Source organism: Gossypium hirsutum, chromosome A11, assembly GCF_007990345.1.
Source record: "Gossypium hirsutum isolate 1008001.06 chromosome A11, Gossypium_hirsutum_v2.1, whole genome shotgun sequence".
Lineage (NCBI taxonomy): Eukaryota > Viridiplantae > Streptophyta > Magnoliopsida > Malvales > Malvaceae > Gossypium > Gossypium hirsutum.
Genome location: NC_053434.1, coordinates 44,705,774 through 44,731,412, shown reverse-complemented (window position 1 = coordinate 44,731,412; position 25,639 = coordinate 44,705,774).

Here is a 25,639-nt window from a genome sequence, read left to right as displayed (position 1 = left end):
GGTTTTCATCCACTTTTTTTAATCACTTAAAAAAATATTAATCGCTGTAAAAAATATTAATGATTAAAGTGAAAAAGTGATATAAACTAAAATAATTTATTAAAAAAATTATCAATTTGTACTTGTTTATCTTATTACCAAAAAAATTAATTTTTTTCTAATATTAAAAATTTAAATTTCTAAATGTCAAAATCAATTAAATAAATTGTTGAATTTTTTTATTTCTTGAACCGGTTTGTTACTATAATATTGAAATTAATTAATTTAATCTTGTTCTAAAATTTAAAACTTTATTTTATGTTTCTAAATTATCTAAAATTAACTCAATTAATACATATTAAAAATTGTCTATAAAACTTTAATTTCTTTTGATTATATAATATTCAATCTTCCATTCCAAGCTAAAAGTAAAGAAAAATAATTGCAAATAATTAAATTAATTGGTTGTTCTTCGTTTGGGTAAAGATATGATGAAAAACATTCTAGGTTTTGTTTGGAATGGAAGACCAAAATAATTAATTTAACTAATTATAAGGATTTTTCTTTATTTTTAGCTTAATATGGGAGATTCGACATCATATAATTAAAAAAAATGAATTTCATAAACAATTATTAAAGATGAGTTATTTGAGATGTTTCTAATTTAGAAATATAAAATAAAATTTTAAATTACATAAGGATATTTAATTAATTAATTTCAATATTAAATTAAAAAATCAGCTCACACTACCAATGGACAAATTTTTAAACAAATATAATTTGACAATTTTTTAATGCATTATTTTAACTTTTATTGCTTTTTTACTTTAATTCTTAATTTTTTTTACTCAGTCTGTAACCCCTCGAAATTGAGGTTAGAATTATTCAGGTTAGTTGGTTGGTTTAGGGGTTCGGTGGGACTGTTAAGTTAGTTTTTGCGTCTTAGAACTAGAATGAGTTTATTGGTTTGGAGGCTAAGTTTTTAGTAGCTTACCTTTGGTCTTGGGTTTGAGTCCACGTGTCTACAATATGGGAATTGTTTTTTTTTTTTTAAGTCTTGTTGGTTTTAATTTTTTATAATTAAAAATTTGAAGGTTTTGACAAATTAGGTGTTGCTTATTTTGTTTTGAAATTTATTTTAATAGTAATAATAAATAAATCTGATTGGTTGTCAATGACTAATTAAATTATAATTATAATTTGTTTATTTGATTTATATTGTTTGAAAAAAATTAGGGGAAGTCCCAAAATTTTTGGCTCAAGTTTTGTTTTCCCCATTTCCACTCTCAAGTCTATTTCACTCTCTTGCTCCCAAAAGTTCTAATTTTTGTTCCTTTGGATTTTATACTTTTTCTTTTTCTACGTTCTTGTTCTTTTTCTCTTTTTTCAAATTATTCCTTTTTGTTCCAATACCATGATTATTTCTGTCTCGTTAGGGGGTTTGTGTGTGTGTTTTTTTTGCCTTCGTTCAACTCGGTTACGAGTGGGAGAAGTGTAAGTACTGTTCTTTGCAATTTTACATTTGGGTTCTTAGATTTGTTTATGCTAAGGTTTTAATTGAAATACATATTAGTTATGTATATTTGTAAAATTGAGTTTCAAGTCAGTGAGATTAGGATGGATCAATTGTTTGTCGGCACTTGGAATCGCGTAATCAGTTGTGTTTCTGAAACTAATATAGTTTGATATCAAATCGTTAATGAATTACAGGAATTTTAGTTGATTTTTTTGTGGTTTTGGGGCCACACGGGCATGTGTCACTATAGAAACTAGGTTATTTAAGGGTCACACGGTCTGGGTGAGCCACACGGCCGTGTGACCCCTGTTCGGGGATTTTGTCGATCATGCACAAGCATGTTTCAGCCACACGACCGTGTATATTAGCCACACGGGCATGTGTTTTAGTCACACGATCGTGTCTTCCTTGCTTCCTAAATGTGTTAATTTGTCACACGACACAATGAGTTACACGATATGGCCATATGGCCATGTAACTCAGTCACACGACGTGTATCCCTGCCACACGGTCTGGACTCTTCCACATGGTCTGGTCACACGGCCGTGTGGCCTTATTTTTTTTAGTTTTTATTCTTTATTCGTAACTAACATGTAATAACCCGTTTTTAGTCGAATCGGAATAGTGGTTTTGGAACCACAAATTCGAGGTCAAAATAATTATTTTATTATTAAATTGAGGTCTACAACAGGTTAATATGATTGTATGCAAATTTCATTAAGAAATTTTATCGTTTGAATGTTCAATTTGAAAAAAAGGATTAAATTGCAAAAGGTGTAATATTAGAGTTCTATAAGTTAGAAGTACTAACTGGTTATAAAATGCAAATGTATGAGTATTTGGATGGTAATTAGACCATTTGTAATAAGAGTGGACATTTATGTACATGGTTTAAGTGATTTTTAATAGTTTAATTAAAGGATATTTGGTAATTTAATAATTAAATTAGTAAAAAAAATGATAAAACAAAGACTATCCTCTTCGTTTTCTCCCTTAGCCGAAATTTTCAACCTAAAACACCATGGGAATAGCTTGACCTTACTTGCATATAAGTTCATTTTTGTCCCGTTTTTAATGATTTCTATGTTTTTGGAGTTGTTGTAACTTAATTTAGCTAGCCCAGGGACTAATTTGCAAAACTTTTAAAGGTTTAGAGTTTTTTCATTGATGAATATGTATGTATTTTGATGATTGATGATAGAAAATAAATGGTTGTTGTTAGAAAAACAACATTAGTTAAAAGATTTTTTATAAAATTGTCAATTAGGGATTAAATTGAGAAATGTGAAAATTTTGTGGTAGAAATGTGAAATAAATGAAAAATATGGGTTGCTAGTTAATAAAGGAAATTTAGTGGGTAGGGACCTAATTGCATGAATTTTTATTTTTATGAGCTAAAGACTAAATTATAAAGATGTTAAACTATTAGGGGTAAAAGTGTAATTTTCCATAATGTGATTTTTGGGCTAAATTGAATAGAATGTTAATTGAATAAGTTAAATTTGATATTATATAGATCAAGAAAAACGAGGTTTGGATCTAGATTAGGGGAAAAACAAAGTATTGGACTAGTCGATCCATGTTGTCATTTTTGTGAATCGAGGTAAGTTTGTATGTTAATAAGCATTAATATAATTGTGTTTTAAATGCTTTATATTTGTATTATTAATGAGTACGACCTTATGGATATATTCGACAAAGATTCGGCAATGTGAATTCCCAGTTGAACCTTAGGAATAGATTAGGATACGAATGACATATCATTAGGAGTTATGTGTTTTGGGTGCTGGTTTCTACGTCCTACCGGTGGCTGGGTTATCCGGCATGTGTTGCGAATTCTCGTTAGCTCGTGTGAGCAGCACCGTGTAGCTACGTCATGATCGTCAACTTGTGTGAGCAGACCCGTTGATAGCTCGAGATTGAACATTATATGAGATATGCGATTGAGATAGCTTCGACTATGTATTTGGCACTTAGGGTGTGAGATTCCTGAGTATCTCATATTATTCCAAATGGTTCAATGGGTATATTAAGGATATGGATGAGTATGAGATTGATGCGAGTTGGTACAGGTATATACTCGGATCATATATAACTTTCTGAATGAATATGTGATAGGTTTGTGGATCAATATGAGTTATATTATGATATGTTTAATTGCTTAAATTTTGTATGTATGATAAGTTGAGTTTATTACTATACGAACTTACTAAGCTTTATACCTTACTTTGTTTACTTTTCCGTGTTTTATAGTGAATATGGAAGCTTGCTCAGATTTAGGAGTCGTTGGAGACCTCATCACACTATCATGCTATCATTTTGGTACTTTTAAACTTATGTATTTGGTTATATGACATGTATATGACTTGTGGTCAATATGATCTTTATGTTGGTAATGAATTTAGCCATTTGACTTGGCTTCTAAATGATGAATGCTTGGTTATGTGTATAGCCATGTAACTTGGCTTATTTTGTCATGTTTGGTGATGTATATATATAGGTTCAAATGACCTTTTGTTATGTGGTTGGCACTGGCTATGTGATGTTTATTATGAATTTGTAATTTGAGTACCATATGGTTGCAATTTGGAGATTTGGTATGCATGTGATTTTAGGTAAGAAAGTGCATATATGAAGTTAATTAGTTAAGTGATTTGTGTATGTGAATTTGGTATGATTTGAATTGGTAAAATATGATGTGATGAGTCATATAGTTCTTGGTATGGAAATAGCATAATTAGACTTGATTGAGATTGGTTGGAATGCCTATTTATGCCATGTTATATGTCATTTGGTTTGTGTAGGTGAATGAAAGTTTGGGTGAGAAAGATAGCTTGGTAAATAGACTATATTTGTCCACACGGGCATGTGTCTCAGCCGTGTGTGACTCACGGTCCGGGGACACGGCCGTGTGTCCCCTAGTGTTTAATTAGAAATCAAGTCAATATGCTCTACACGGCCCAGTACTCAGGCGTGTGACTTGGCCATGTGGCATAAGTCAGTATACCTTACATTTTTGGCACGGCCTAGCACACGGCCTAGCACACAGGCATGTGAGGCCATTTCGAAGGGCACACAGGCTAGTCACACGGGCGTGTGGTTGGCCGTGTAGCCCAAGTCAGAAAGTTACACGGGGTCAGACATGGACTGGGACACGGCCATGTGATCCCATTTCGAATGTCCATATGGCCTATGACAAGGGCGTGTCTTTGGCGATGTGAGACACATGGCCGGACCACATGGCGTGTGTCCTCTGTATTTTGAAAAATTTTCTAAGTTTTCTAAAAATTTCTTGAGTTATCAGTTTAGTCCCGAACCACTTCTAATGCATGATTAGGACCTTTTAGGCTCGTATTAGGGATGATATGAATGAATGTGAATGACTTTTATTTAGAATTGGGAATTGCATGTGAATTGTATGATTATCTAAGTAATAAGTCTGGTAATGCTTCGTAACCCTATTCCGACGACGAATACTAGTTAGGGGTGTTGCTTAACACGTTTTGGTTTTTGTGTAATCCAACACTCATTTAAGCCTCTATAAATGTGTTTGGGACATTGTTACTGTTCGAGGGAGGTCTAGTAAGAGAGTATTACTGTATGATTTTAGTTTAGTATGTGAGTTCATTTGATTTAATTCTGATAATTACATAAATGCTTATGTAACATCCCATTTTCGATAAAATCAGAATAGTGGGTTCTGAGTCCGGAAAGAAAAATTATTTTAGCATTATTTTATTATCTACAGTATGATAATAATATTGTGTGAAAATTTCGTAAAGAAATTTTATCGATTACATGTTTAATTTGATAAAGGACTAAATTGCACAAAGTGTAAAAGTTGAGTTCTAATAGCTAAAGTGATTAAATAGCTATAGTAATTTAAATTGGAGGTCCTTATATGGAATTAGACCATTAAAAATACTTAGCTGTTAAGGATGATGATTCATCTATGGAAAATAAAATTAAAGAAAAGGACAAAATTGAAAAGATGAAAAAAATAAAAATGATAAATAATAAAAAAGATGAAAATATCATCATTTATCATCATCTTCCCCAAATATTTTGCATGGAAACCCTAAGAAAAAGAAGGCAAGCTTTCTTGGCCAAATTAGGTAAGTATTCAAGTCCCGTTTTTAGTAATTTTATTTTTTTGAGATCGGGACAACTTAATCTAACTATTTTGGGGATTAATTTGTAAAGTTATCAAAGTATGAAAATTTTTCCATGGATGAATATTCTGAAAATTTGAAATTTATGGTAGAATATGAAAGGTTGTTAATAGATAAACAACTTTTACAATGTGAATTTTGATGAAAACATGATTTAGAGACTAAATTGAAAAGTTGTAAAAATCATGAAAAAATTCCGAATTTTATGAAATACATGGCTGTAAATGTTACATGTAAAAATCGGCTTGGCTTCGAACAAGGATTAAATTGCATGAATTTCATTTTGCAAGCCTAAGGACGAAATCATCATTAATTAAAAGTTTAAGGGCAGAATGGTAATTTTGCCTAAGATGTGACTTGGACTGAATTGAGTTTAAATTATATTAAATTAATGTTAAATTTACTTGTATAGATCTGGATAGACCAAATTCGAAGCAAGAACGAGGAAAATGTCGGATTAATAGATTTTACGTATACGAACATTTGTCGAGATAAGTTCGTGTAACTAAATTGTATATATTTATATGCTTGAATTAGATATTGTCTATGTGAATTGTATAAATATCATATATGTATGACATTGAAAACATATTTGACAAAAACCCATAAAAGATAATGCCCGATAAATGATAAATGATAAAAATGTTACTTTTATGCTTGAAATGAATGTGAAATGTGTTTATTTGAGTATTGAGAAATAATCTCATGCCTGATAATGTGTGAAAAATGTTAAATCTCATTTGAATAAATGAAAGTTGAAGGATACATTATCTTTCTGTATTAATATTAAGGTTCTACATATGTTGTGGACGGGATTTAGCTTGGACGAGTAATCCTTGTAAAAGCCCTCTTGAGCATTCTGTTACATAGTTCCTGTGAGCATCCTGATCGGTAGTGATTTAGCATGTGTTGCGCACTACTGCAGCTCTTTGTGAGCATCCTGATATGCGATCAATTGTGATCCTACATATTATGTGGACACAAACACAGCTCTTCATGAGCGTCTTGTTAAGCTCGCTTGAACTCTTTGCTACCTTATCCAGTGCTTCCTGATAGTATCTCTTCAGAGATATCTAATAAGCTCTATGAGCTTCCTGAGTAAAACTCTTATGAATTCCTGATTAGCCCGGATAAGTGTCCTGTTACATGGTTACATGGCTCATCTGAGCATCATGATTTGTGGCTCGAGAGTGTGCTCCCTGGTTATGTACCCTAACAGGTATCCCTGAATATGAATTGACGGATCCTGATTTGTACACCTTGAGTGTGCTACCTGTGTATCCATCTATATTTTGAATAAATTCAATAGGTAAAAATCCTGACATGAGAAGATATGAATAGGAAATGAATTATTACACGTATCTGCCTGAAATACATGAAAATGATGATACATGATATATGGAAATATAAGATGATGATATTTGTACATGGAAATTATTTGATGAATACGTTCATCCATGATCATAGATTTGTACACCTTAAGTGTACTATTTGTGTGACATTGATATTTTGAATGACTTAATGAATAAAGTTTCCAACGTGGAATAATCTAAGGTTGAGATGAATTATTATAAAATTGAATTTGAAATATAGGGATATGATTTGTACATGTTATATGAATACATGATGTGAAGAGCATATGAATATAGAAATCTGATTATTGTTGAGCCCATATATGTTTCTTGATGTTATAGTGGAATGTATAACTAACACGGGTAATAAGGATTTGTGTTAAGATTCATGATACAATTGACTGAATATGCCTTGTATGTTTATATTGAATTTAAATGAATGATAAGTTTATTACCATGTTATACGAACTTACTAAGCATGACATGCTTACTCTGTTTTATTTTTCCCTATTCTATAGTAATTTGGAAGCTCATTAGATTGGAAGCATTGGCAAAGATCACTCACACTAACCATTGGCCCATCTTGGTATATATGGTAAACTAATTATGGTTATAATGGCATGTATAGGTTAATTAGCCAATGTTGGCATGTAAATATTTAGGTTATAACTAGCCATGGCAATGGCTAGTGATGGACATGTATGGTATATGCTTGAAATGGTTGATTGATGAAAATTATATTGGCATATTGATGATTGAATTAAGTTAGTATATTGGATAAAATATGTATATTAGTGAACATGGTAATTTAAGTAAATTTGTATACTTGGTTATATGAGGTATAATATCATGTATATGACTTGGATTTTATGTAACACCCCTTACTTGTATTCGATGTCGGAACAAGGTACAAGGCATTACCGGACTTAAACACAAGCAAACATACACTTCCAAGCCATAAAATTTGGCATCAAATTCAAACTTTTTGTATTTAATCATAAGGTCCCTAATACAAGCCTACGAGGCCCAAAACGTTCTTTGGAAGTGGTTCGGGACTAAACTAAGAACCTTAGGAAATTTTACGGTGTTTAGAAAATTTTCGCTAAAACAGGGGTCACACACCCGTGTGGGCAGCCCGTGTGGTCACACACGCCCGTGTCCCTAACCCATGTAACTCTCTGTTTGTCACCCAAGAGCAAATTGAAGTCACACAGCCATGGCACACACTCGTGTCTTAAGGCTATGTCCTTCACATGGCTGAGACACATGGCTGTGCCTCATACCTGTGTGCTCGATACTGAGCATTCTGTTTTGCAACAATTTAGGTGCAAGGGACACACGGCCAGATCACACGCCCATGGGGCTGACCGTGTGCCACACACAATCTAGACACATGCCCGTGTGTCTACCCGTGTGGACAAAAACAAGGCTATTTCCCAAGCCATTTTTCCACCCTTATTCACACATACACTTACCCCAATTCAAAGGCACAAATAATACATACTTGGGCAACCAAAACATCCACATTCATGGTTAAAACATATCAACTCAATGTCTTTATCTAACATATTCACTACATTTATTAAGCCCTAAATCAAATATATAAATTCCACATTCATTAGACTTCATTCAATTACTTTCTAGTTACCAAATTATACTCAAATTCCTCATCTCATCAATAGGTCACATTTCCAAAAATTACACAATCATGTTATTAATCACATTTCCAAACATTTCACATTCACCAAGTATACCATGATCATATCACCATAAACATTGACATATATATGAATATACTTAGGCTTACAACCATGTTAGTCAATATAAGCCAACTTACATGGCCAAATGGCAAAACAAGCCTGTGACGATTACAAACCATTGCATTGACTAAAATCATATGAAGCATATAACAAAATGACCAAGTCCCTATACATGCCATAACTCAAAATCTTGAATTCGTCAATATCCAAAATGATAGCTTGATAGTGTGATAGGATCTCCAGCGATCTCCAACCCGAGTTAGCTTGACAGCGCTATAAAACATGGGAAAGGAAGGGGGTAAGCTATATAGCTTAGTAAGTCCATATGAACATAATAAGCAACTCTTACTGATCATTTACCAAATCCAATGATATAAACTCAAGATAATATAAATTGAATTAAAACTCACAGTTATAACTTATCCAATCACATTGTTTGATCTATCAATTTGCAAGCATAATTTAAAATGTCTTAACATTAGCCTAATAACCGAAATCTCTCCATTATAACTGTTTACCACAATCAACCAATCAATTCAAGCCTCATAATAAACATGCACATTAATTATGAGTGCTCACTTTTCAAGCATATATTCTAACATCTTTCAATTGTTTAAAGCCCATATCTTCTCATAATCATTTTAATAGGAAATTCTGTCAATCTTTTCTTTTTCACATATTCGATAAATCACAATTTGTGTGAATCAAACATGCTAGATCATAACTCAATTTGGCCCGAAAGCCAATTACATGATCGCCAACCGAATTTACCATATATTTCATACATCACAAGTATATATCAATAATCACAAGGCTTTCGCAAAACCATTCTTATGGAAACCATGAACTCACAATATCATGAAGTCAATGCTTATAAACTTTATGTACATACCCATACAAATTTGTAATACTTACATGCTCTTTTTCTTCTTTGACATTGTAACACCCCAAACCTGGCCTAGACGTTTTGGCCGAATTTGGCGTGTCACATCGAAGTGCTTTCTGAAAATAAGATTTGTCGTTAAAAATCCGAATTTAAGTTAAAACCCTTTTAGTTTTTATTGCTTGCGAAAATTTGGAAAATTAAGTTGTTACTAATTGAAATCAATGTCAAAACGATTGTCATATTTATCACCGTTGATTCCTTAAACTGAATAAAATCGCGGAAGCTTTTAAAAACCTTGGAGTTTAAAATCCATGCTTTCCTTGAAAACAGTTATTATTTTGAAAACTCACCTTTTCCTAGTCTAGCAGTTTAAAGTATGAAATCAAAGCCCAAATAAAATTTAAAACCACAAATGGCCTTATTACATAACCAAAACCCAATATGAAATTTAAATAAATAAAGTCAAAAGTAGAACATCAGCAATCGTGAGGCCACCTCCGAGTCCCTCCCAAACCGTCTAAGGTTGAGGATTACATGTACAGTTAACAGAAAGGGTGAGTTTACGAAAACTCAGTGTGTAATCCCCTAACAGACAACAGAAATCAGAATACGCAAAACAGTCTGGGCTTTAGTCCTATACATTATCAGTACAGTCTGGGCCTTAGCCCTATACAGTAACAGTGTGGGCCTAAGCCCAATATAGTACCAATACAGTGTAATGCAATTATGCATCCCACCCAAATTCCGTCAACACACCACCCGTACTAACCAACACACCATGTGGGGATATAAATCAACCCACTCAGCCAGCACACCAATATCGCAACAAAGCCACCAGTATCAATAATTGTGGCATAGCCACCAGTACAGTACTTCCTCCATATCAAAATCCCAACCCTATACAATATGTCACGTCATAAATATTACGTGTATGCAAAGTCATACTTAGTACTATTATATATGTAAACCATAAGCACATCAGTCACGGAACATAAGGTCATAATCGTCATTTTACCATACAGGGGTATTACGATCATTTTGCCTATTTTGGGGTTTCAGCTCAGACCATGACCTCTTCGAAGGTCTACAGTCGCCTTGAGTGACACATTTAACCTAAATGATCATAACAGTGTAAATGGGCCCAAGGCCCATTACTCGACCCAAGTGGGCTCACACGCTCGTGTGGACCATTTAGCCCAAATTTAGTTACGGCTTTGTGACCTACATAGCCCAGTCCAATATTTATCACTTACTGTGGATTTAATCTGTATGGGACCCACGAGCCCATTTTGGCCCAACGTGGCCCATAACGGCCTAAGCCAACGAGAACACTCGTGGTGGCCTCTACAGTCTATCACCCATGCTTTGTGGGCTTGGCTCACCATACGAGCGATCGTACGCTCGTGAGGCCTCAGATGCCGAAGTTTCGGCACTTATTCTTTTCGGCTTTTTCCGATCAACAGTAAGGAAGGGTATGGTTACACACGCCTTTGGCTTTTGTTAGTAACAGATTACTATACAATTGCACACCTTTTTACGCAACCACTTCAAACTCCTTAAGCACCCAACCTACAACCATCCCAACATACAGTCAGTCCATCATTTATCAGTGCTTAAAACACTTAACCCAAATAGATAATACTACAAACCTCGATTGTACGAACTACGACTTGTTCCTTTAGATCGTAATTTAAACCGATCACACTTTTCTTTGTTGAGAAATTGCAATAAAAAAATATCTTAATAAGTGGAATCGATTATAGCTGAGGCTTAAACTCCTAAAAAATAACCATAAAGAAAAATAGGGCCATCCAACCTATGCCCATAAGGCAGGTTACCGAAATTACCTTAATCGATTAGTGGGTGACAGGGCTTCGGTAGGTAGAGAACTTATGCACTTCCACTCCTCGAAAACACCGATTCGTCAAAACACTTGCAGACCGAAATGATTTACCAATACAAGAGAAGATAATATTCAGCCAACCACTACCCAAACTGCTTGAGAAATATCAAAGAAGAATAACTTTAGGTTTAGAAATAGAATAGAAGAAAAAGAGAGAAAAATAAATGAAGGGGGTAGAAAAAGGAAAGTTGGCTATGAAAGAAAATTGAAAGAATAATACGGAAGAGGAGGAAAATGTGTTCAGCAATGTCAAGAGAGTAGCGAAAGAAGAAGAACAGTGTTCGGTAGAGAATGAGAAATGACTAAAAGAAGAACAATGTCGCGAGAGGCACAAACCTGAAATAGCCAAATGCCGAAATTCACTAAAGGAATTCGGGTACCAATTGCTAAAAGGAGAAAATAACCCTCTTCCAAAACACTCACAAATGCTGAAAATGGTCAGTTTTTTTCCCAATGCCGAATTAGAGATACCAAATGGCACCAACATCCCCACACTCATCAAACTCCTAATTCATCTCACAAATCTCTCCCTAATCCTATCCATGATTTCCTCCTTGATATTCTCCACCTATCACTCCACCACTCATCATTAGAATTTTACTGTAACACAACCACTGGTTGAACCAATCTGCAAAATAAATACCTCATTTGCACTATGCCAACGCTCGAACCTCAAACCTCAAGGTTCCTTTACACGCCACCTTGCCAGTAGACCACAAGTCTTTTTGTGACTTAAAACAAGTGCAATTATTTATAAAGCCTATGTATTAGAGTCCAGATTCATTTAAGAGCTAATTTTAAAAAAAGGCTTCTCTAATACACCCAAATCACTTTAGCCATTAAAGCAAACATGCAATTTGTGTCACTTTCTTCCTTAAATAAAATATTAATGAGTAGTCTCCTAACCCCTCCCATGCTCAAGACCCAATACTTCTAGGCCTAAATCTGGGCCGTTACAGACATACCCATTAAATTTCCTGTTGAACCACTTGGAATACTAAAGGATACTTGGGAATCTCGTACACACAGTACCATACCAGTGCCATATCCCAGGTATGGTCTTACATGTAATCTCGTATCGATGCCAATAGCCTAGCTATAGTCTTACACGAAGTCTCATATCGATGTCATATCTCAGATATGGTCTTACACGTAAATCTCAGTAACTCTAATGTCATGATATTTGTATCCTATCTATTCCTAAGGTACAATTGAGACTTTCGCTGTATCGAATCTCTGTCGGTTATTTCCGTAGTATCGTGCTCAATAGCATTCACATTTCATTTCAGTAATATTGCATTTACTACAATTATATCAATTAAGCATTTATACATATATAATTTAATGCTTGTTAAACATACGAACTTACCTCGACATAAAAATGGCGAAAATGACCTAACCGTCAAATACTTGTTTTTTCCCCCATTCTAATTTCGAACCTTATTTTTCTTGATCTATAATATTATATTTAACTTATTTAATCATTATACTATTCAAATCAATCCAAAATCACATTATGGCAAAAATTACATTTTTACCCCTAAAATTTAACATTTTGACAATTTAGTCCCTAGGCTCACAAAATGAAATGTACTCAATTTCTTCAACACCCATGCCTAGCCAAACCTTATACATGCTTATAGAAACCCACATTTTTCTTTTATTCACATTTTAACGCCCATTTCACAACTTTTTACAAATAGGTCCTTTTAGGCATTTTCATCGAAAATCACTTAGCAAAACTTGTTTATCATACACCAAACATACGTTTCCTACCATTAGACATCAAAATACACAAATATCCATCACGGGTAAAATTTTAGACCTCGATTATTTCTTAAATTAGTGGTAGAAATAGATAGATCATGTTACGAGGATTTCAAAAACATAAAAATCTTTAAAAACGTGGATAGAATGGACTTACAATCGAGCTTGTAAGCTTGAAAAACCCTATCCATGGTTTCTTCTTGGTACATTTGGCCATAGGGTAGAAGATAAGCAAAAATTAGCTTTTAATTTGGCTTTTTAATTCATTTAATTACGAAATTACTAAACTGCCCTTAATGAAAAACTTTAGAAACATACCTAACCTTGTCCATTTTTGTCCAAAAACTTAACCAATGGTCTAATTACCATTTAAGGACCTCCAATTTAAAATTTCATAGCAATTAGATACCTCTAGCATGTAGAACTCAACTTTTGCATTTTTTTTACAATTTAGTCCTTTTGACTAAATTGAGTGCCCAAATGTCAAATTTTTTTAACACAATTTTCATGAAATCATTCCATATAATTTTAGACATAAAAATATAATAAAAAGTAAATTTTTCTATGTCGGATTTGTGGTCCCAAAACCATTGTTCCAACTAGACCTAAAATTAGGCTATTACATTTTAAGTTGGTTTAAATGACCTATATTGACTTGTGAAAATGTTGAAGTGTTGGTATAGGTGGATGAAAATTTGGGGTGAGAAATTTGGCTTGGAAAATAGCCTATTTTTGTCCAAACGGGCAAAGACATGAGCATGTGTCTAAGCCGTGTGTGAGATACGGCCTAGCACATGGGCGTGTGATCTGGCTGTGTGTCCCCCGCATCTTCAAAATGTCAAAAAATGCTCAAAATTAATCACACGGCTTGGAACATGGGTGTGTGACTTCGCCATGTGACCCATGCATCTACACACGGCTTAACACACAAGTGTGTAACTTGGCCGTGTGACCTAAGTCAGAGAGTTAGATAGCCTAAGACACGAGCGTGTCCCTTGCCATGTGAGCCACACGGCCTATCCATACAGGCATGTGAACCCTATACTTAGGAAAAGTTTTTGGAATTTCACAAAAAAATTTCTAAGTACTCGGTTTAGTCCCGACCTGATTCTAATGCACAATTTGGGCCTCGACGGCTCATGTAAGGGAATATATGATGAAATTTGATTAGAATCTGATACGAATACTAAAAAATTATGAAATGTCTGTTATTTGTTCTATAAATTTTGGTAATGCTCTGTAACCCTATTCCGGTGACGGATTCAGGTTAGGGGTGTTACAGCTTAAATTTGGTGTTTGTTAATTGAATATGTAGAATGTGGTTCATGATGTTGTAACTCTTTAGGAACATGTATGATTTGATTCAATTAGTCTAAACTATTTTTCATTAAGGATGATGGTTAAGGAAATTAGAAAATAAGTTTATATGTTTCTGTAAATTGTTTACATTTGCATTTGGGATAGGGATATGTTTGAAAAGAAGGAAGCCTGATTCGATAGTTTAATTGCAATATTTTATTATAGTGGTTTTATTGAAATATATTTATATAGGTCAACTCAGCTGCATATTCCTATTATTTGAGTGGCTTAGATTCACTATTGTGGTATGTAGGGTGGATGGGCCTTGTAACAGCCCATTTTAGGGTCAAATCAGAACTGTGGTTTTGGGACCACAAATCCAAAGTAAAAATATTAATTTTATTATTACTTTAAGGTCTAAAGTATGATTGAATGATTGTGTGAAAATTTCATTAAGAAATTTTATCGATAGAGTTTCCAATTTGACTAATAGGACTAAATTCCAATAGGTGCAAAATATGTGTTCTAGAAGCTAGAGGTGTCTAATTGCTATGAAATTTTAAATTGGGGTCTTTAAATAGTAATTATACCATTATACTCTAAGTTGGACAACAATAGACATGGTTAGGTGAAATTTCAAAGTTTGGAACTAAGGGCATTTGGTTATTTGGTTAATAAAGACAAAAATTAACAAATAAAAAGATATTACCTTTTCTATTTTGATCCCTCAAGGCTGAAATTCACAAGGAGAAACCGTAGCTAGGGTTTTCCAAGATCTCAAGCTTGATTGTAAGTCCGTTCTTATCCCGTTTTTAATGATTTTTTATATTTTTGATATCGGTGTAATCTAATCTAGCTATTTCAAAGACTAATTTGAAAGAAAATCAAAGTCTAAAATTTTACCCATGTTGAATATTTGTGTATTTTGATGTCTAATGGTAAAAATGTATGTTTGGTGTTAGATAAACAACATTTACCAAGTGATTTTTGATGAAAATGTCAAATAGGGACCTATTTGTAAAAGTTGTAAAATGTGTGTAAAAATGTGAATAAATGAAAATTGTGGACAAATATGAGTACTAATAATATTTGGCTAGGCTTGGGTAATGAAGAAATCGAATGAAAATCATTTTACGAGCCAAAGGACTAAAATGTGAAAAGTTAAAAAGTTAAGGGCAAAAATGTAATTTTTGCCATAAGGTGTTTTGGAATTAAATTGAATAATGTGATGATTAAATAAGTTAAATGCAGTATTATAGATGAAGAAAGACGAGGTTCTGACCTAGACCGGGGAAAGAACAAAGTTGTCGACTAAATCGAACAATTATCCATTTTGTACTGAGGGAAGTTCGTATGTTAAAAATAAGTTTTAATATGATTGTATTTTATTCCTTTAATATTTCATGAATTGCTTGTTTGATAAATGTGGATGAGCTCAATCTTATGAACGAGTCTGAATATGAATCGACAAGCAAGAAATCCCATTTGAAGCTTAGGAATAGGGTAGGATACAATTGACATGTCACTAGGATTAGTATGTGTTATGTGATTATGTGATCCGGGTGCTAGTCTTGCACTTCCTACCGGCGGCTGAGTATACCAGCATATGCTGCAGATACTTGACAGCTTGTGTGAACAGCACCGTGTAGTTACATTTTGACTGACAGCTTGTGTGAGCAGGCCCGTTGATAGCTCGAGAGCGAGGAACTATGTGATTTGAGATTGAGGTAGCATTGGCTACATATGTGGAACTTGGTACGCAAATTTCCCAAGTATCCAACATTTTTATTTCGAGTTATTCATGGGTATGTTAAAGATGAGAATATGTGTAAGTTCATTTCGAGATGGTTCAGGTATGTACCTAAAGCTCATGTGCATTAATTGCTTGAAATGATGATAATAAGGTAAGTTTGGTGTTCGAATGAATTATGATCATGAGACTATGATAAATTCACATTTAATTATATTATATTATTTGAATGTAATATTCATGGTAAGGTTGTTCTTTCTTTCATACGAGCTTACTAAGCTATATATCTTACTCCATTTATTTTCCATGTTTTTATAGTGTCGCCAAGCTAGCTCAAAATAGGAGATCGTCAGAGATTCGCCTCACACTATCAAAACTGTTATTTTGGGTATTTGATGATCTTAGTCTTTTGAAAGTATGACATGTATAGGGACTTGGTCATTTCGTTATATGTGTCATTGTGTTTTGGCCAAAAATATTGGCTTGTAATTGTCAAAGGTTGATGTGGTATTTGGCCATGTAACTTGGCTCATTTTGATTGGAATGGTTGTAATCATAACTATATATATACTTATGTATGCATGCATGTGCAATAATCCTTGTGTGATGTGGTTTATGAATGCTTGGTGAATGATGGAATTGTGATTTAAGACATGAATGTGGAATGTTTGGTGATATGATCTATAGATAAAATGATAAAATATATGTACAATTAGGTATCTTGAAAGTAGTCAATTGTGGGTTGATATATGTTGCGTGTATGAGAGATGTTGATATTGTATTGGCACGTGTTGGTCATAAATGTGGATGTTTTGTGCCTTTGAATCTGTGTAAGTGCATGTGTGAATAAGGGTGTCAAATGGCTTGGTAAATAGCCTTTATTTTGTCCACGCAGGTAGACACACGAGCATGTGTCCAGGCCGTGTGTAACACATGGTCTGCCCCATGGACATGAGATCCGACCGTGTGTCCCCTGCACCTTAATTTTGAGAAACAAAATGCTTAGAATTGAGCACACACAGCCTCGGGCACTAGCGTGTGTCCTGGGCGTGTGAAGTCTGCACGTATTTTATGAAAATCAATTTTCCACACAACTAAGCACATGAGCATGTGACTTGGCCGTGTGACCTCAATTTGTTCATGGGTTACAAGTCAGAGAGTTACAAGGGGTCAGGACACGGGCTTGTGTAGCCACACAGCCTGCCCACATAGGCGTGTCCCAAACCACATGGACATGTGACCCCTGTTTAGTGAAAAAAATTCTAAGTTTTGTAAAAATTTCCTAAATGCTCGGTTTAGTCCCAGACCACTTCCATAGCATGTTTCGGGCCTCGTGGGCTAGTGTTAAGGACTTTATAATTGAATGTGAATGGTTTTAATTTGGATGCAAATTTATGACTCAGAATTGTATGATTGTTTGTGTAATAAGTTCAGTAATGCCTTATACCTTGTTTCGGCGTAGAATACTGGTAAGGAGTGTTACATTTGTGGTATCAGAGCTATGGTTTAGTCATTTTTTGGCTAACGTAGCATGTGTAAGAGTCTAGCTATACATGTCATATATAAATCTTGATAGTGTGACGACTCTTGACAATTTAAACTGTGTTTTCATATAGTAAATGGATCTCGACTGAGAAATAGTTGATGATGTAGAAAGTAATGCACAAGCTCCAGCTCAAAGGATTGCACCATCTGAAAGTAGACCAGTGACGATTAGTCAAGGAGGAGAGGCTAAAGAAGCCTTCTTTCAAAGGATGAATGCGTGGTTTTCCGAGTTTGTTTGAACAAATCTAGCTTACCAACATCCTTCACCCCCACCTAAACACTAATCGGTTCCCGTAGCTCCCTGAGGTATGGAATTGGTAAAACTGAACAAACCTCCAGTCAATAAGATTTGAAAGCAAGGGGTCGAAGAATTTAGACTAAATATCGATGATGACCCCAAGAGTGCAGAATTCTGGCTCGAGAACTCTATCCAGGTATTTGACGAACTTTCTTGCACACCGGATGAGTGCTTAAAATGTGCTGTGTCAATTCTGAGAGATATAGCGTATTAGTGGTTGAACACTCTAATATCAATGGTACCAAGGGAAAGGGTAACTTGAGATTTCTTCCAAGAGGAATTCAGAAAGAAGTACATAAGTCAACGGTTCATTAATCAGAAACGCAAAAAGTTCTTAGAGCTAAAACAGGGCCGTAGGACTATGACTGGATATGAGCGAGAGTTTTTTAGGCTTAGTAAGTATGCTTGGGAATGTGTCTTAATAGAGGCTATTATGTGTAAAAGATTCGAAGATGGACTGAATGAGGACATCAGATTGTTTGTTTGCATTTTAGAGCTGAAGGAATTTGTTGTGCTAGTCAAACAAGCTTGCAAAGCTAAAGAGTGGAGCAAAGAAAAGAGGAAAGTTGAGTTTGAGACTAGAGATTAGAAGAAGAGGCCGATGAATAAGCCATTTCAATCCTTGTCAAAGAAATCGAAAGATTTGTATCCTCACACCAATGTTTCAGTCGGGTATCCCAACCAAGATCGTGGGAAGCAATATTCGGGATCCAAGGTCCAAACTACATCCATAGTGAGCGTTGGTAATGCTAGGTCTAATAAGCTTGAATGCCAACACTGTGGTAGACGACATCTCGGTGAATATAGGATGAATAACTGGCTTGCTTTAGATGTTGCTCCCAAGATCACTTCATTCGGGATTGTCCTGAAATGGTTGAAAAAGATAATTTTCAAAATGCAAGATCGAGTAATACTGCTGTTAAAGGGATGCCAGTGAGAAACACGGGAAATGGGACCAGTAGCAGAGGTGTATCCAAAGATTCAGATGTGAGATCGGAAGCTAGGGCACCTGCAAGAGCTTATACCATTCGTGCTCGCGAGGATGCGTCCTCCCCTGATGTGATCACTAGTACATTTTCTCTTTATGATACTAATGTAGTTTCATTAATTGATCCTGGATCAACCCATTCCTATATTTGCATGAGTTTGGTATCTAGTAAGAATTTACCTGTTAAGTCTACTGAGTTTGTGATTAAGGTGTCGAACCCCTTAGGCAAACATGTTCTAGTTGATAAAGTTTGCAAGAGTTGTCCTTTAATGATTCGGGGTCACTATTTTTCGGCTGACTTAATGCTTTTGCCATTTGATAAGTTTGATGTAATTCTTAGAATGGATTGGTTGACTCTGCATTATGCAATAGTGAATTTTAGACAAAAGGTTATTGAATTGAAATGTCAAAACAATGAAACTTTTCGGGTTGAATCGGATGAATTGGGTGAGTTGTCTATTGTAATTTTTTCGATATCGGCTCAGAGGTATGTAAGAAAGGGTTATGAAGCATTTCTCACTTATGTACTAAAAAAGAAGGTGTCTGAATTGGAGATCAAATCTGTACCGGTAGTTTGTGAATATCCGGATGTGTTTTCAGAAGAGTTGCTTGGTTTACCGCCGGTCAGAGAGATGGAGTTTGCTATTGATTTAGTATCAAGGACTACACCAATATTGATAGCTCCGTATATAATGTCTCAACTGAGTTGAAAGAATTGAAATCTTAGTTGCAAGAGTTGATAGGTAAGGGTTTTGCAAGACTGAGTTTTTCTCCCTGGGGTGCACCGGTATTATTTGTCAAGAAGAAAGATAGATCCATGAGACTTTGTATTGATTATCGTTAACTCAACAAGGTTATGATAAAGAACAAGTATCCTTTACCGAGGATTGATGATTTGTTTGACCAATTGAAAAGGGCAACAGTGTTTTCGAAGATAGATTTGAGATCTGGCTACTATCATTTGATATTTAAAGACTCGGATATGTCGAAAACCACATTCAGAATAAGGTATAGGCATTATGAATTTCTTGTTATGCCTTTCGGATTAACTAATGCTCCTGCTATTCTTATGGATTTGATGAATCGGATCTTTCGACCGTATCTGGATAAGTTTGTGGTTGTGTTTATTGATGACATTTTGATTTATTCTTGAGATAAGGCAGAGCATGGCAAACATTTACAAATCGTATTGCAGACTTTGAGAGATAAGAAATTGTTTGCTAAATTCAGTAAAAGTGAGTTTTGGCTCTGAGAAGTCAGACTTTTGAGACATATATTCTCTGCGGAAAGTATAAGGGTTGACTCGAGTAATATTTCAACAATTGTTAATCAGAAACCACCGAGGAATGTATCTGAAGTTAAAAGCTTTTTAGGCGTAGCCGGGTATTATTGATGATTTGTCACAGAATTTTCAATGATCCCAACACCTGTGACAAGATTGTTACAAAAAGATGTTAAGTTTGAATGGTCAGAGAAATGTCAAAAGAGTTTTGAGTAGTTAAAAGCGTGATTGACTGAGGTACCGGTATTAGTGCAACCTGAATTGGGAAAAGACATTGTAATTTTCAACGATGTGTCATTGAACGGTCTTGGATGTGTGTTGATGCAAGAGGGCAAAGTGATAGCATACGCCTCGAGACAGTTGAAACTGCACGAAAAGAATTATCTGACACATGACTTGGAATTGGCTACAATTGTGTTTGCTTTAAAGATTTGGCGACACCATTTATTCGGTGAAAAGTGCCACATCTTTACCGACCACAAGAGTTTGAAGTATTTAATGACCCAGAAGGATTTGAATTTACAACAGCGGAGATGGCTCGAGTTTTTCAAAGACTATGAGTTGGTAATCGATTATCATCCGGGAAAGGAAAATGTAGTCGCCGATGCTTTGAATAGGAAATCTTTGTTTACTTTGAGAACAATGAATATGCAACTGACTTTATCTGGTAATGGTTCGATTCTAGCTAAGTTAAAGGCTAGACTAATATTTCTTCAGCGAATTTACGAAGCTCATAAAAGTGACAAAGAACTTCAAGCTAAAAAAGTTCAGTGTGAATTGACTAGTGTTTCAGATTTTCGAATTGGGGCCGATGATTGTTTGATGTTCCAAGGTAGGATTTGTGTACAGTGAGACACCGAGCTTATTCAAAAAATTCTTCATGAGGCACACAGTGGTTGTTTGTCTGTTCACCCAGGAAGTACGAAGATGTACAATGATTTGAAGAAATTGTATTGGTGGTCAGGTATGAAAATAGATATTTCTGAATTTGTAGTGAGAGGTTTGATATGTCAAAAAGTAAAGGCCGAACACCAAGTACCCTTCGAGTTTACTTCAGCCTATTATGATTCAAGAATGGAAATGGGACAGAATTACGATAGATTTAGTAACTATATTACCTCTAACTCCGAATAAGAAAGATGTTGTTTGGGTTGTTGTTGATAAATTGATGAAATCGGCTCATTTTTTTCGATACGTATCTACTATTCCCTTGATAAGCTAGCTGAGTTGTACATTGCTGAAATTGTTAGATTGTATGGAGTGCCTATTTCTATTATTTCGGATAGAGATCCAAGGTTTATGTCTCAATTTTGGAAGAAGTTGCAAGAGGCTTTGGGAACAAAGTTGAATTTTAGTATCGCATTTCATCTGCAAATTGACTGTCAGTCAGAAAGAACGATTCAGATACTCAAAGATATGCTTATAACAATAGTTTTTAGTCAAGTATAAAGATGGAACCGTATGAGGCATTTATGGTCGCAAGTGTCAAACTCCATTGTACTGGACCGAGCTCAGTGAGAGACCAAATTAATGGGATTGATTTGGTTAGAGAAACCAAAGAAAAAGTGAAAGTAATCCGTGATTGTTTGAAAACAGCTTCAGATAGAAAGAAATCGTACACGGATTTGAAATGAAAGGAGATTGAATTTCAAGTCGGTGATAAGGTATTTCTAAAAGTGTCCCCATGGAATAAAATTCTTAGATTCGATCGCAAGGGTAAACTGAGTCTGCATTTTATTGGTTTGTATGAGGTTATCGAAAGAATAGGGCCAGTAGCGTATCGATTAGCTTTTCCGTCAGAATTGGAAAGGATCCACAATGTGTTCATGTGTATCTATTGCGCCGGTATCGATCAGATCCATCACATGTGATTTCACCAACAGAGGTTGAGATTCGACACGATATGACTTATAGTGAGGAACCGATTAAGATTTTGGCTCGGGAAGTTAAATAGTTGAGAAATAAAAGCATAGCCCTAGTGAAAGTGTTATGGCAAAGACATGGAGTTGAAGAGGCTAAGACATGGAGTCGAAGAGGCTACGTGGGAACCCAAGGTAGCTATGAGAAAATAGCACCCAAACCTCTTTCCTAGTAAGATTTTCGGGGAAGAAAATCCCTAAAGGGGGGAGGGTTGTAATAGCCAGTTTTAGGGTCAAATTGGAACAGTGGTTTTAGGACCACAAATCTCAAGTAGAAATGTTAATTTTATTTTTTACTTTAAGATCTACAGTATGATTGAATGATTGTATAAAAATTTCGTTAAGAAATATTATCGATAGAGTGTCGAATTTAACTAACAGGACTAAATTGCGATAGGTGCAAAATATGTGTTCTAGAAGCTAGAGGTGTCTAATTGCTATGAAATTTTAAATTGGAGGTCCTTAACTAGTAATTAGACAATTATACTCCAATTTTGACAAAAATAGACATGGTTAGGTGAATTCTAAAGTATGGCATTAAGGGCATTTAGGTCATTTGGTTAATAAAGACAAAAATTAACAAATAAAAAGATGTCATATTTTCTAATTTGATCCCCCATGGCTAAAATTCACAAGGAAAAACCATATCTAGGGTTTTCCAAGCTCTCAAGCTCGATTGTAAGTTCATTCTTTTCTCGTTTTTAATGATTTTTATATTTTTGAGATCGGTGTAACCTAATCTAGCTATTTCAAGGACTAATTTGAAATAAAATCAAAGTCTAAAATTTTACCCATGTTGAATATTTTTTTATTTTGATGTCTAATGGTAGAAAATGTATGTTTGGTGTTAGATAAACAACATTTACCAAGTGATTTTTTATGAAAATGTCAAATAGAGACCTATTTGTAAAAGTTGTAAAATATGTGTAAAAATCTAAATAAATAAAAATTGTGGTCTAATATGAGTATTAATAATATTCGGCTAGGCTTGGGTGATGAAGAAATTGAATGAAAATCATTTTACTAGCCTAGGGACTAAAATGTAAAAAGATAAAAAGTTAGGGGCAAAAATGTAATTTTTTCCATAAGGTGTTTTTGGGATTAAATTGAATAATGTTATGATTGAATAAGTTAAATGCAATATTATAGATAAAGAAAGACGAGGTTCTGACCTAGATTGGGGAAAGAACAAAGTTGTCGACTAAATCGAACAATTATCCATTTTGTACCGAGGTAAGTTCGTTTGTTAAAAATAAGCTTTAATATGATTGTATTTTATTCCTTTAATATTGCATGAATTACATGTTTGATAAATGTGGATGAGCTTAATCTTATGAACGAGTCCGAAGATGAATCGACAAGCAAGAAATCCCGTTTGAACCTTAGGAATAGGTTAGGATACAAGTGACAAGTCACTAAGATTAGTATGTGTTATGTGATTATGTGATTCGAGTGCTAGTCTTGTATGTCCTACCAATGGCTGAGTATACTAGCATATGCTGCGGAAACTTGATAGCTTGTGTGAGTAGCATCGTGTAGTTACGCCTTGACTGACAGCTTGTGTGAGCAGGCCCGTTGATAGCTCGAGAGCGATCAACTATGTGATTTGAGATTGAGGTAGCATTGGCTACATATGTGGTACTTAGTGTGCAAATTTCCTGAGTAATCGACATTTTTATTCCAAGTGGTTCACATGTATGTTAAAGATGAGAATATGTGTAAGTTCTTTTCGAGATGGTTCAGGTATGTACGTAAAGCTCATGTGCATTAATTGCTTGAAATGATGATAATGAGGTAAGTTTGGTGTTCGAATGAATTATGATCATAAGACTATGATAAATTCACATTTAATTATGCTATATTATTTGAATGTTATATGCATGGTAAGGTTGCTTATTTCTTGCATACGAGCTTACAAAGTTATATAGCTTACTCTGTTTATTTTTCATGTTTTTATAGTGTCGCCAAGCTAACTCGGAATCGGAGATCGTCGGAGATTCGCCTCACACTATCAAAACTGTTATTTTGGGTATTTGATGATCTTAGTATTTTGAAATTATGGCATGTATAGGGTCTTGGTCATTTTGTTATATGTGTCATTATGTTTTGGCCAAAAATATCGGATTGTAATTGTCAATGGTTGATGTGGTATTTGGAATTGTGATTTAAGGCATGAATGTGAAATGTTTGGTGATTTACTCTATGAATAAAATGATAAAATTTGTTTACAATTAAGTATCTTGAAAGTAGTCAATTGAGGTTTACTAAATGTTGCGTGTATGATAGATGTTGATATTGTATTGGCATGTGTTGGTCATAAATGTGGATGTTTTGGTTGCCTAAGTATATCATGCTTTGTGCCTTTGAATTGGTGTAAGTGCATGTGTGAATAAGGGTGGCAAATGACTTGGTAAATAGCCTTTATTTTGTCCACATGGGTAGACACACGGGCGTGTGCGACACATAGTCTTTCCCATGGGCGTGTGATCCGGCCGTGTGTCCCTTACACAATTAATTTTGAGAAACAGAATGCTTAGAATTGAGCACACGGGCAAGGACACGGGCGTGTGTCTCAGCCGTGTGGATGATATTGCCTCAGGCACGGGCATGTAATGTAATATCCCGAATTAGGGCCTAATCGAAATAGTGGTTTCGTGACCATAAATTCGAGATAGAAATAATTATTTTATAATTATTTTTAGGTTTATGATATGATTGCATGATTGTGTGAAAATTTCGTGATGAAATTCTATGCCTAAAGTGCTTAAATTGAAAGTAGGGACTAAATCGAATAAGTTGCAAAACTTGCATTCTAGAAGTTTTTAGTATGAAATTGTTTTGGAATATTAATGAGGAGGTCTTAAATAGCAATTTGACCAATTTTAAGTTCATGGACAAAATTAGGACATGGAAGGAATTTTTGGAAAGTTTAGTAGTAAGGGTATTTTGGTCATTTAGTTATTAAAATGAATTAAAAACAAAATTAAAAGCCAATTTTTGTCCATCTTCTTCATTAGGCCGAAATTTCAAGGGTTCTCCATAGCTAGGGTTTGTTTCAAGCTTCCAAGCTCCATAGTAAGTGATTCCAAGCCCCGTTTTTAATGATTTTTACGATTTTGAGATCCCGGTAACTCGATAAAGCTTATGTTAGCAATAATTTAACCTAGGGTTTATATTTGGAAAAATACCCATAGGTGAAATTTGTGTATTTTGATGTTTTATG